Source organism: Marmota flaviventris, chromosome 13 (genome assembly GCF_047511675.1).
Source record: "Marmota flaviventris isolate mMarFla1 chromosome 13, mMarFla1.hap1, whole genome shotgun sequence".
NCBI lineage: Eukaryota > Metazoa > Chordata > Mammalia > Rodentia > Sciuridae > Marmota > Marmota flaviventris.
Window position 1 is genome coordinate 98,041,256 of NC_092510.1, and position 14,480 is coordinate 98,055,735.

Consider the following 14,480-nt stretch of genomic DNA (forward strand, 5'->3'; position numbering starts at 1 on the left):
TGTTCTAACTCACTCAGACCTGGGAGGGCCTCAGGGTCCTCATCCAGATCACACTGTTCTCCCTGAATCCTTCCAGGCCGGCTCCCCGCTGTGCCACAGGTGTCAGAGACTGTCCCAGGCTGATATCCACCCTGCCCAGCCCACCTTGAGGGGAAGCGGCTCCTTCTGGCCTCCTCCTCCCCCCAGTCAACAGGAGTGGGGCTGCGGGGCAGGGAACTCCTGTCCTGGGGGCTCCCCATCCCAGGTGGCTGGTGGGTTGGGAGCCGCCTGCCAGGGCCAATAGTGACCGCTGCTGTGGGCCCAGATGCCTTCAGTCCCCACAGCGTCCATCCCTCTGGAACCGCCTGATAATCCCCACCTGCCAGATGAAGATGCGAGGCCCAGAGGCTCAGGGACCACCGGCTGGAGGTCAGAGAAGCCGGCCAAGACCTGTCAGGGTGGCTGCACCAGCAGCAGGGGCCCTGGACCAGCTGTGCAGTGCCTGGCCCCTCCCCAGTGGGTCACACTGTCCCTTGGCTGAGTCCCTGACACCATTGCCAGGCCTAGCACTCAGCGCACCTCAGAATCATTCGCCACGAGGGAGACGCACACCAGGAACCACCGGCTGCAGCCAAGATGGTGCTGGTGACTGTCTTTGGTCACTTGTTTATTAGATTTAATTTTTTTCTTACTTAGAACTATTATTTTCTAAATTTCCTAAAATAAAATTTTTGTTTTTATGGTTAAAAAAATAGGGAGCCAGGTGTCGTGGTGAGCAAGAAGTCCCAGCAACAGGAGAGACCAAGGCAGGAAGATCACTTGAGCCTGAGTTGGAACCCTGGTCTCTAAAAGAAAAGGAAAAAATAAAGTGGAAGAAATGTGTGAGACAGTCACGTTTTAGAAGCCATTAGGAAGCTAGACCCACCTCCTGAAACCTGACCCCTTGCCTCATTTGAATGGCTTCTCCTCAATAAAAGGGTTCAGCTCACTCACATGTGCTCTCTCTCTCTCTTTCTCTTTCTGCAGACCCCTAAGGTCACAAGTGTCTCTTGTGTGGTTATTTCGTGCAGCCCAGTTCACCTGGAGTGACCCTGAGTGTTTTAGTCGTGAGGACTTGACATATGGGGTTTTTGATGTCTTTAACATAGGCTATAAAATAGTACCAGTAACACCTGTTCTGTAAATACAAAAATACCCTAATACGTATTTGTATGTGCATGCATGTTTTCTGTGAAAACATGAGAGCAGAGCGAGGAGTTTAGAAGGCAATTTGTCAAACACCAAGCTGCTCCCTCAGTGGCGACTAGGTGATTCTGGTTCCGTGTTTCTGTGTTTGTTTCTAGAGGTTTTTGTACATGAGCATAACTATTGATGGATTGATTCTGATTGCCGCAGTCTGGCTGGGCACAAATGCCGCAGTCTGGCTGGGCACACAATCACGAGCCACCACACAGCTTGTAGATTCAAACAGCAATTCTTTATTCCCGAACTCACACCAGCCGTCTACAATCATGTTCTGGGGAAATCCACGTTCTCTGCCCAAATTCACACCCACTGGGCTTCTGTCTCCCAAAAAATACTGTCTGAATCCCGTGAGAACTCAAGGGGAACTCAGGCAGCAGGATACGCCCTATTCCCAGCAGGAATAACCTTAAACCTGGAACGCCCTAAACCCGATTATCCTAAACCTGGAACACCCTAAACCTGGATTCGCCCTGGTCCTTGAGCAAGGTCACATACATGCAATGTCACTGCAAAATGTCCTATTTCCACAAGTCCTTCCACTAAGCAACATGGGGTACGCTGGCAAGGAAATTGTCATACCTACTTGGCTAATGGCTCCCAGCATCTGATAAGAACAGTTTTTCAAATGGCATCTTCTCTGAATTCAGGTGTGTCTTATAACCTACATATCAGTTTAGCTGCTCCTCCTACTAGTCCATAAATTAACAGCACATCTTAAAACCCACAGTGTCATGGGTTCAGTGATACATGCATTACTTTTTTTGCGTGTGTGGTACTGCTGATTGAACCCCAGATGCTCAGCCACTGAGCCACATCCCATTCTTTTTATTTCTTATTTTGACAGAGTCTCACTAAGTTGCAGTTTGGCCTTGAACATGCCATCCTCCTGCCTTGGCCTTCTGAGTAGTTGGAATTACAGGTGTGTGCCACAGTGCCCAGCCTGGAGTTACTTTTGAACTGGGGATGTGTTCTATAAAAAGGGTAAAGAGAGGCGAGTCAGGGGCAGTGGGGAGGAGGAATGTTGGGAGACAGACCTTGGAGTGAGGGCACTAGGCAGGGCTGGTGGGGGAAGAGTAGGGGCGCAGGGCACAGACTGGCAGGGAGAGGAACAGAGGTGAGGGGAGTTCAGTGGGTTAGGAAGGAGGTGGAAATCATGGAGATTCCAGAAACGTGGCATGCTCAAGGGAGGGACCTTCAAGTGTGGCACTCAGTACTAGGATAAACGAATGCCTGTTCTTATGCTTTACACATGACAGTCATTCAATCAACATTTATGGAGCACCTACTGTGTATCAGGTACTGGGCTGGGCACTGGGATGATCGGGAGGCAGCAGCAGCACCCAAGCTGACCACCCAGATGCACAGCTACGAGGTCTAGAGCAGGGTAGCAGGAGCCAGGCAGGGCTGACAGCCAGGCTGCAGTCAGGGAAGGCTTCCTGAGGGAGCAGGCTCACGCACAACCTTGAAGCCAGGACCTCACCAGATCCCAGGAGCCGGGGCCATGCAGGGGCAGGTGCTGGGAGAGGACACTTACAGAGTGGTGCAAGCACCGGGTGAGCGAGGCTCCGGCCTTCCTGAACATGCCTTCCAGGGCCACGGGGCACTGCTGACTTCTCCTCCAGGGGCAGAGGAGAGAGGAAGAGCACACCAGGCCAGAAGCTCAGCACTTGGGTCCTACACACAGTCTAACAACAACAGCATGTCACTGTGCCAGACACGTGCCAGAGCGCTCCGCTGCAGGATTATATATACCACACGGTCCTCTCGACAACCCTCCCGCACACACGCATATACGCACACCAGTAACAAGAGTGATCTTTAAAAGTTCAAATCAGCTCCCGTGTAAAAGTGACCCAGGTGAGGAGATCAATCACTACAAACATCACAGAGAGTGTCAGCACAACCTCTCATTCTCACCCTGGAAACACACATACCTACTGTGAAAGTGGCATTCCTGCTGTGAAAGTGAGCCTAAACCAGACCGGGCCATGAGACTGAAAACAGAACAAGCCAGGCACAAGGCCATGCCTGTAATCCCAGCGGCTCAGGGCCCTGAGGGAGGAGGCTCGTGGGTTCAAAGCCAGTTTCAGCAATGGTGAGGTGCTAAGCAACTCAGTGAGACCCTGTCTCTAAATAAAATATAAAATAGGGCTGGGGATGTGGCTCCGTGGTCGAGTGCCCCCGAGTTCAATCCCCAGTACCAAAAAATAAAAATAAAAAAATAGTAAAAATAATGAATTACCATGGAGGCGCAGTGGATGAATCCAAACTGATGAGAATTCTACAGAACAAGTGACCCTGTCAATGAACAAAATGTAGCAGCACAGCCTGGAATCCCAGGGACCCACGAGGCTGAGGCAGGAGGACCTTAAATTTGAGGTCAGCCTTGGCAATTTAGTGAGATCTTGCCTCAAATTTAAAAACAAACGGCTGGGTAAACAGAAGTAGCTCAGTGGCAGAACCCTTTTGGGTTCAATCCCCAGGACCAAAAAATAAGTAAATATGAAAAAATCTACAAGAAAAAAAATTGGGACTCGAGAGATTAAAAAAAGTTAGCTGGCAAAGAAAAAAACTGATGCCTGAGGCCAGGTACGGTGGTGCACACCTGTAATCCCAACAGCTTGGGAGGCTGAGACACGAGGATCTTGAGTTCAAAGTCAGCCTCAGCAACTTAGTGAGGCCCTAAGTGACTTAGCAAGATCCTGTCTCAAAAAAATAAAGGGGGTCTGGGGTTGTGGCTCAGTGGTAGAGCACTTGCCTAGTATGCGAGAGGCACTGGGTTCAATCCCCAGCACCAAGTTAAAAAAAAAAAAAAAACCTAAATTGCAGCCCCCAACCCACACAGGCAGCTGAACTTAAGGTCGCTCATGTGAATTTCCAGGGAAACCAAATAAAACACAGACACACACACTTTACCTTTCAGCAAGCTTTAGGATGGCTTCTCCCTCTGCTCTCAGCCTCAGGCTCCCCACATGGGGGAGCAAGAGAAAGCCAGAGAGGCTGGCGAGAGGGAGCCAGCACGTTGGGAAGTGGGCTCTTATTGGGGGGATCCTTATTCTTAGAAAGTTCCATCCATAAAAGGGCCGGAAGTGGCGGGTTACAAGGGACAGGTGAGTGTAATTCAACCCAAGGGGTGACACAGCCACATCTGAAGACACGCCCTCAACCTCCGAACCCGGACAACACGTCCAGGTCACCAAGAAATGCAGTGACCCGTCAAGCCTCTTGCGTCAGGATGGAAGGCTCCCCACATATCCCCCCTTCTTTCTTTGAAAAAGCAGGTGATGGGTCACTGTTTCGAGTCCCCGAATCCTTGTTTTGAAGGCTTGCCAGAGCTATCGTGGCTGGAGCGTGGTGGTTGCGGGTCTAGCTCTCCCTGGCTGCCGAGTCACTGGCGCAGCCCGAATCGTGGGTCTCCTCAGGTCATCCCTTGAGGGTAGCTTCCTCATTCGGTCTCTCTGGGATCTTTCTTCTTCTCTTCCTTCAAGAGTTCTTCTTTTTGAGGGAAGTTACGTCTGGCATCTCTGGTCCATCTTCAGCCGTTTGAATCTTGGTTCTAGGTCCTCCATGTCTGATGGCGCATTCAGGTACCCAAATAGGACAAAAAGCACCTTCTGGGAAAATACAAGCATGACCTCTGCCCCACATAATCACTGGATCTGGGCCTTTCCATTGACCAAGTTGTTCTGTGGAAGACATGTGTCGTTCAGCTGCAGTGTGACCTTCTGAGTCACAATTTAGAAAACTTAAAACAAGCAGAGCATGATTGAGGTTATTTTGGGGAGTCATAGACCTATCTCCCTGTTCTAGTTTTTGTAATTGTAGCTTAATAGATAAATGAACTCGTTCTACAATGGCTTAACCCTGAGGGTTATAAGGAATACCTGTTTTATGGTCAATCCGAAACTCCTAGCAAAATTGTTGGAAAGAAGAGCTTCGTAAGCAGGTACATTATCAGTTTTAATCTGTAAAGGACATCCTAATACTGCAAAGGCAGCTAAACAATGAGAAATAACATGTTGAGTATTTTCTTTTGCATGGGCTGTGACAAAGATAAATCTAGAATAAGTATCTACAATTACATGTACGTAACATTGTCTACCAAATTGAGGAATTTGATTACATCCATTTGCCATAATTAATTTTATTTTAATCTATGGGGATTTACCCCAGTGACGTACAATTTGACGAGCTTGTTCTCTAGTAATATTAAATTGTTTATGTAAGCTAGAAGCATTTTGATGATGCGAAGAATGTGAAGCATGTGCACAGTCATACAAATACATTTGCTGACAAACAGCAACCAATTTATCAATTTATTATTACCTGATGTTAGAGACCCTGGAAGATTAGTGTGGACCTGTATGTGGCCTATAAAACATGGGTGTTTTCGCATTTGTAGGGCATGAAACAAATTGAATAACTCTTGTGATGCACACCCAATAATTGAAGTTTCAATATTTTTTGTAACTTCAACTGCATATAAGCTGTCAGAAAAAATATTGATGGGCTCATTTGAAAAATAACAACACAAATGAGAGCCTGTAGTTCTGCTCATTGGGCAGAACATATGAGGTTTTTATTACCTCTGTATGAGCATGACTATAAAAACCTGCTTTACCTGAGGTTGAGCCATCAGTGAATACTGTTAGTGCACCATCTATTGGTTGTGCTCGTACAATCCTTGGAAATATGAATGGAGTTACCAATGCAAATTGAATAATTTTATCATGAGGATAATGGCTTTCTATCTGACCAGGAAAATTAGCAAAAGCTACTTGCCAAAAATTAGAAGTTTGAAAAGCCAATCATTTTGTTGAGCAGAAAACAGAATGATTATAATATTAGGTTCTGATCCAACTAGCTGTAAAACTCTTGTTCTGCCCTTTATCACTAATTGAACAACAAAATCATGAAAAGGAGTTAATAACTTTTTTTTAATTTCTAATATTTATTTTTCAGTTTTCGGCAGACACAACATCCTTGTTTGTATGTGGTGCTGGGGATCGAACCCGGGCCGCACGCATGTCAGGCGAGCGCGCTACCACTTGAGCCACATCCCCAGCCCGGAGTTAATGACTTTTTGAGGAGCGAGGGCTAAATGAATCCAGTCAATAACTCCCAATGTTTGCCATATCACTCCTGTAGGAGCATGAGCAGTTGGAAATATCAATAAATATATCGGCTCTTATGGATTAATTCTAGTAAGCTGAGCATTCTTAATAGCAATTTCAACTTTCCTCAAAGTTGTTCTCACTTCTGCTGTGAGCTGGCAGAAGAAGTTGGAGAAGGTTCTCCCTGTAATATCTGGAATAAAGAACTTAAATCTGAAGTAGTTAACTTTAAAGATGGCCTCAGCCAATTAATATCTCCTAATAATTTTTGAAAATCATTAAGGGTGTGCAACTTCTTGACTCTTTATTTGTATGTTTGAGGACGGACTGTATGTCCTTTAATCACATGACCTAGATATTGAAAAGGAGATGTCTTTTGCACCTTCTGAGGTGCAATGCACAAACCCATTGCTGAGTGAAGTCTCTAATTGGGCAAAAAAATTTAAGAGTACATCTAAATTAGCATGAGCTAAAAGTATGTCATCCATAAAATGAATGATTTTCCCCTCACATGCGTATAGCCTGTGCCACAAAATTTTGACAGAGGGTAGGACTGTTACGCATTCCCTGAGGCAACACTTTCCAGCAATATCTTTTGATGGGTTCTTTAAAACTAATTGCTGGGACACTAAAGGCAAGCTTTTTACAGTCATCTGGGTGCAAAGGTATAGAGAAAAAAAAATCTTTTAGATCTACTACTATCAAATAATAATCTAAAGGAATGGCTGTAGGAGAAGGAAGCTCAGATTGTAATGCTCCCATGGGCTCTATAACATGATTAACAGCTCTAAGGTCTTGTAATAATTTCCAGTTACCAGATTTTTTCTTAATTACAAAGATGGGTGTGTCCCAAGGGCTGAGTGTAGAATCTAAATGACCATCTGAAGTTGTTCCTCAACTAACATGTGGGCTATTTTAATTTTTTCCCCTGTTAGGGGCCACTGAGTAACCCAAATTGGCTGTTCTGTGAGCCAGTTAATTTCTTCTGCTGTTCTTTGGGTTGGGGGAAAAGGTCAGGGTCCCTACCAAAAATTTTGGCTGGGTGCATTAATTAATCTCTGTTGGGGAGATGGGGTCATGGGTAGGTACTCTTCCTGTAAATTTCCCTAGGAGTAAATCCTTGATTAAGTCCCTCAAATGACATGATAGAATTTGGAGTTACTAATAATAATCCTAAACTGCTGAGGATATCTCTACCCCATAAATTTACCGGTAACATGTCTAAAACATAAGGCTTGAAAATTCCAGTATTTCCATCTCGGTCTTCCCAGCAAAGATACTGGGCACTCTGAGTAGGTTGAGAGATCTGTCCTATGCCTTCTAAATTGGCAGATGCAATATATAAAGGTCAGCTTTTGGGCCAAAATCTGCCCGATAAAACAGATTTATCTGCCCCAGTATCTACTATACCTTGAAATTTTTTATGATTGATTTTAAATTCCACTAAGGGGTGCTCCTAATGGATTAATTGAGCCCAGTACACTTGGTATGGGGACCTGGAAGTTGAGGTCTTAAGTGGGCTGTTCACAGAACCGCAAGGCAGAAGTATTAACTGTGCTAGCACATGGTTTTTTTTTTAATATTTATTTTTTAGTTGTAGTTGGTCACAATACCCTTATTTTATTTACTTTTATGTGGTGCTGAGGATCGAACCCAGGGCCTCGCACATGCTAGGCGAGCCCTTTACCACTGAGCCCCAGCCCCAGCCCCCCAGCACGTCTTTTTGTAGAGAGCCTAATGGCATGTTCTGATTTCACAGTGATTTTAATCTCGTCTCTAAAATCCAAGTCAATAACCCCTGGCATTACCTGAATTCCCTCTTTTAAATCATTTCGTCCCACAATTAGGCCTATGGTACCTGGGGGTAATGGCCCATGGATTCCAGCAGGAACTGACTGTGGTCCCATTTCAGGTGTTAAATTTATTACCACAGCTGGTCATAAAAGTACGGTCTGGGTGGGGCTGGCTGTAATAGTGACGATCCACCATGGTTGGCTCTGATGATGTCAAAGACTGCAACTCTGATTCCTCCTCCCGCGCATACTGTAGAGACCCCCATTGTTTGTGGGGCTTGGGGCAGGCCCCACCCCTTGTTTTTGGCCCGAAGAAGGCAAAAGTGAAGTCAGAATTGGAGGTGGGCTGCTGACATATCTGTTCCCATCCCCCCTAGCCAGGCAGCTTTCTGTCCCATAGTGACACCACTGCGAACACATGTGCTGAAGGTTGTTTGGACAGTTGCAGCCTGATTCTATGCATGCCATGACCTCCTCCTAGTTCTTGTACCTGAAGGCCCAAGGAGCGGCCTAGCGATTGGGCCACAGCCTGCACCTGTTCTGCTAATTCTCAGGAAGGCACAAGGACCAGACCTCGGGGAGCAGGTATGCGATGGGTTTCCAGAGCTGGACGATCAACAAGCCTTTGCATCAGAGGAATAGATAGCTCAGAGTCTTGCCACTGCCCATTTCTGCAGCGCAAAGGAGGTGGCCTCTGCCCTAATGTGCGGAGATTAGCAGTCCCGCACCAAACGCCCAGTTCTGTCACAATTTGTTTTAATTGGTGTGTCTGGGATGGGGGATGGAGTACCTGTTTTAAAGCCGCGGGAGTGTAAAACCTTGAAATTTTGTGGAACCAACATCTGCACAAAGGCGAAAGAATTCAGAAACTGTCCCTTTTTCCCGGATGGGGTAAGAGGATATCCTGACAAACTTTATTGGTGTTTTCAAATGCTAGCTATTTGACTATGAACTCAGAGGCATTTGAGTCTCCCATCAATCTGTTCGCTGCCTGGTACAGGCTTGCTACAAAATTGGGAGAATTGTTCTTTTGATCCTGTTTAATCTGACTTAAATCCAATTTAGACTGATCCCAGGAAGATATTTCAAGCCACTCCCTTTTGGCACATGCAGTGATCTGATCATAAATGGCTAGATCATAATCCAATTGTCTCTCTAGGTCTGCAAATTCCCCAGTTCCCATTAACATCTCCAAAGGGGGCATCAAAGCCTTGCCTCCTGTTCCTCTCAGCCGGTTTGTGCAATAATTAGTCCAGTGAGATCACCAAAGGAGAAGATCACCCCCTGGAAAGGCAAGCTTTTGCCATCAAAATCCAGTCATTTGGGGGTAAAGGCTCATGGCATAACGAACCCAGCAGGCTTTGCATAAAGGTGGAGTTTGGACCATAGGTACAGCAAGCGCTTTGGAGCTCCTTTAGAGTATTAAAAGGAACTGCAGCATGCATGCAGACATGCTAGTTTTTCAGTTAGTCTGTTCAAAGACTGGAAAAAGCTGAAAACCTGTAATGTCTTCCCCTGCTTCCTGCGCTCTTCTAAGGTCACGTTGTAGGGGTGTAAGCATGGCGACCGCCAGTTCAGAGTAATTATTGAACCCTGTTCTCCTGGAGGAGAGCAGCCCAATTCGAATGGTGGGTGCCCAGCCAGCCAGAGGTAATTTAGTAAAACCCTCCTCCAGGTCTTCCTCTAAATTCTTCTGATTGAGTCCCCTCAGATTGTGAATCTTTTTTGCCTGCATCTTCCTGTCCATTTTGTTGCTCTCCATTTTTAATCTGCCTCACAGAAATCCGATGGGGGCTGGTTTCCTCTCTGGAACATGCCCCTTGGTGCTCCTCTAAGCTGCTGGGTGTGTCAGGCTCAGCAGAGACTAAACTTTTGGTCTTAGGTCTTGCCCTGAAGCTGCCTGTCTGCAGTTTTGAGCTGCAGACTGAGCAAAAATTGACTTTGCCTTCAGTCCCACCACAGAAAGAGAAAGCCTCTTGGAAGTAGCCTCGGGCCGTTTCTCTTGCTCCAAACTCCTAATGGCTCTCTGAAGCCCTTTCAGCAGGTCCTTGGGGGACCATTGGTCCTGTTCTAGATCTTCAAAAAGACACATTTCTAAAGCGGTCCAGAGCTTCTTAACATTCTCTATTGTACTTTTAGACAGCTTGGCAGAGGGGCAGAATTTATATAATTTTCTACTTAGCCTCTCCTAAGTATGCAAATCTGGCAAATCTTGCTGACAAAACCATGGGTATATGTCACTAACTGTTTTCAGGAACTGAGTCAGCTGGGACCTCCTAACTTGTTTTCCTTTCCGGTTGATTATTGTCTCCAGAATTATTAAATACATTTCTTTATCTGAAGACATGGAACTGCCCATGATAATTGTTTAATGTCCCTGGCTCTGAAACTATCTGCTTCCTCTGTGACCACCACCTCCCCTGCAAAAAAAAAAAAACCAAAAAAACAAAAAAACACGGTTCACTAAATTTCTATAGCTCTCTCAGTCAACCTGGAAATTCACCTTGAGCAGTCCCTGTTCGGGCACCACCTGCTGCCCACGATCTGCGAGGGCATCTGAACTTAAGGTCGCTCATGTGAATTTCCAGGGACACCAAATAAAACACAGACACACTTTACCTTTCAGCAAGCTTCAGGATGGCTTCTCCGCTCTCAGCCTCAGGCTCCCCAAATGGGGGAGCAAGAGAAAGTCACGAGAGGCTGGTGAGAGAGAGCAAGCACGTTTGGAAGTGGGCTCTTATTGGGGGAACCTTTATTCTTAGGAAGTTTCATCCAAAAAAGGATCAGAAGGGGCAGAGTTACAAGGGACAGGTGAGTGTAATTCAACCCAAGGGGCAACATGCCTACGTTGAAGGCACGCCCTTAACTTCCTGAACCAGGACATCCTCCAGGTCACTATGAAATGCAGTGATCGGTCAAAGCCTCTCCCTTCAGGATGGAAGGCCTGAATCATTCAGAGTGGCTCTCCACACTAAATAAACAAAATAAAGCTGTTTGCCAATTAAAAATAAATAAATAAAAATAAAAAGGGCTGGCGATGTGGCTCAGTGGTTAAGCACCCCTGGGTTCAACACACACTCCAAAAAAAGAAAAAAAAATCAATTCCTGAGAAAGAAGAAAAAGTTGTAGGAGTCACACTGTACAATTTCAAATTTCAAAGCTATAGAACCACAAAATGATGGGACTTTTTTGGGGGGGTTTCCAGGGATTGAACTCAGGGGCACTCAACCACTGAGCCACATCTCCAGCCCTATTTTATATTTTATTAGAGGCAGGGTCTCACTGAGTTGCTCAGTGCCTCGCCATTGCTGAGGCTGACTTTGAACTTGCCATCCTCTTGTCTCAGCCACCCTAGCCGCTGGAATTACAGGCATGTGACACCATGCCAGGCTGATGGGACTTTTTAAAAAAATATTTTTGTAGTTGTTAACTTTATTTATTTATTTATTATTTTGTGGTGCTGGGGATTGAACCCAGGACCTTGAGCATGCCAGGCAAGCACTCTACCAACTGAGCTATATCCCCAGCCCCCTTATGGGACTTTTTTAAGGACAGATATACAGATTAATGGCAGAGAATTGACAATCCAGAAAAAAAATTCTCATTTTTGGTCAACTGCTATTAGACAAGGGTTCCCAGACAAGTTATTGGGGAAAAGATAGGCTTTTCAATGAATGGCAACCATATGACCAAGCAAGTTCATGTCCAGGTATCTATGAACACTCCTGCCATTTTTGTCATCCTTACACATTCATTCTTCCAGTGGGCTTTGTGCACCTAGCACAGGATGGCTGCTCAAAACACTTTTTTTTTTTTTAAACTGGGGATTGAACCAAGGGTCTTCTATACTGAGCTACATCCCCAGCCCTTATTATTATTTTTTTTAAATTTTGGGACAGGGTTATGCTAAGTGGTCCAGGTTGGCCTTAAATTTACAATTCTCCTGTCTCAGCCTCCCCAGTAGTTGGCTCAATAAATCTTTGAAAGACAGAATGAATGTTTATCTCCTACCCGCAACAGAGACCTCCATTACAACAACTGAATTGTATTAAACTTTTTTGTTTGTTTGTTTTAAAGAGAGAGAGAGAGAATTTTTTTAATATTTATTTTTTAGTTTTCGGCAGACACAACATCTTTGTTTGTATGTGGTGCTGAGGATCGAACCTGGGCCGCACGCATGCCAGGCGAATGCACTACCGCTTGAACCACATCCCCAGCCCTGTATTAAGCTTTTTATTCTCAACAACTGGTGCAGAGCCTGCCACTGTGCTACTCCCTATGCTAACAACCATGCAAAGAGGGTTAATAGGATCCTTTCCTCAAGCACTGCACAATCTAATGAGGGAAATAGACAAGTAACTGGGCCATTTTAATAGAGTGTGAGCCTTAACATATAAAATATTCCTACAAATCAATAATAAAAGACCAAAAACTCAATAGAGAAAAAGTGAGCAAAAGTAGTACATGGAAATTCAGAAGAATGAAAAGAGGGATGGGGGTGTGGCTCACAGGTAGAGCATGACAAGTCAATGCTCAGAACTTCTTCACTGCTTGAACTCTGCTGTGATTATTCATCACTACCACTTGCATTAGAAAATCAGGAGCCAGACCCTTTGGAGCTGAGGGTGTGCAGCTACAGAAGCACCTACTGCAGTCACTGTCCAGGGGGAAAGGACACGCCGGCAGAAGACCCAGAAGGGGCAGTGAATAAGCCAGCATCAGCTTCCAGCTTCATCATTACCCCTTCCAGACATTTCACCTACTTCTCTGCTACAGGTTAAATGTTACCTCCTAGGAGGAGCCCTGTCTGACTCCAGCCTGGTTGGCCTTCCCCTCTGCCTCTAGGGCCCTGAACACAGGCCATTAGTTAGGTTGTTGCCCTTGCTAAACTCACAGGACAGAAACTGTGTGCATGTCCTGTTCTCCACAGACTCTCAGCCTCTGGCAGCTCACCTAGCTCTCAGGAGTGTTACCAGTCCTAGGTCAGGTGGGAAGTCCCAACAGACCAAGTGTGGCCACTCACCCCAAAAGTCAATCAGCAAAAGTAACAGTGACACAGGAAGGGAATTGGGAAGTACCAGGAGGACTGATTCTCAGTCCAGTTTTGGGGAGCAAACAAGGGCTTTTGGGTTAAATAAGGGAAAAGCCAGAAGATCAGAAGGGCGGGGGAGAAGCATGTGTAGTCACCCAGTCTTGGTCAGACTATACATTGATTGATCATTATCTGCCATAAGAAAGTGGCTGCTGCTTAGGGTAGCTTCAACTCTTGTTGTTCCTAGAATCCAAGTTGACTGTGGGAGAGAATGATGCAGTTCTCCCAAGTTTATAGAAATGACTGGAACTTCCTAGGCATGGCTCTGGGGGTCTGGAAAAGGATGTTGCAAAAGCTGGCACCAGGTAATCTGTTGATTCTAATGTTCTTGCAAATCTTGAAAAATTCTTACTTAATTATTCTTATCTGGGTGCCTTCAAGTCTCAAAGGGGAAGGAATAACAGAGTTAGACGAGCAACTTGTCTATGTGCAGAGTGGAGCAGGAATCTGACCCAAAGATTAGGCAGCAAAGGAGAGAGATGCAAAGTGAGGGCAGAAATGCCAAGCTTTTCTCTTGCCTTTAGTTACCTATCTTGTGTCTACAGTACCAAATTCAAGTCACTGATTTTAACAAAAGCAGTTTCAAAGTCCCTGTTACAGTAATCCCAAGCATTCCTGCTGATGATCCCAGGAAGCTGAGGGAGCTACCAAGGAGTCCAACATCCTCTCCTGGGGAAGAGGGAGTGAGGTCTGGTGGGAACCTTCTTTGGGCAAGTTTTCAACTTCTCTGTGCCTCAAGTATCCTTCTGTTAAATGGGACTGATATGGTGAAAGGACAAGGAATGATTTGGGGGGTGTCATTCAGGGTCTGCTATAGTAGTTCTGTTTTTTTGTTATACAGGTGGGGGCATGGAGGCCCAGAGAGGAGGTGTCAGGTGCACAGTCTCAAGATTGGAAAGGGGCAGTGAGCCTCGGACTTCATCCTAGGCTCTGGCCATCAACTTTTGCTTCTGTCCTCTCTATCCCAGGTTGTCTCTCCGTGTGCTCCACTTTTGTGGCAATAAGAAGCTACTGGATGTCCTTCCTGAGCCAGCCCCACAGGGTGTCACATGACTGACAGCAAAGCAGCTTCCCAGTAGGGAGCAGGACCAGAGGGATCACAGTAAAATCTTCCTGTGCTCCAACCCAGCCTCTCTGCTTCCTGGCTGAGGTTGCTAAATTCCCTTCCCTCCCTGGGGCCCTTTCCTCCTGTATTAAAAGGGGAAAACAAGACCTCCCAGCAGGAGAGCTGAAACAAGGCCTTGGCTCCACAGGGGA

At 45.9% G+C, this 14,480-nt stretch overlaps 1 non-coding gene across 1 annotated transcript; it reads left to right on the forward strand.

Annotated features, from left to right (window-relative positions):
- Positions 1 to 3,950: 3,950 nt before the first annotated feature.
- On the forward strand, positions 3,951 to 4,024 carry Trnat-agu (transfer RNA threonine (anticodon AGU)). The gene has a single exon. It is a non-coding gene; the product is annotated as a tRNA-Thr (tRNA).
- The last annotated feature ends 10,456 nt before the right edge of the window (positions 4,025 to 14,480 follow it).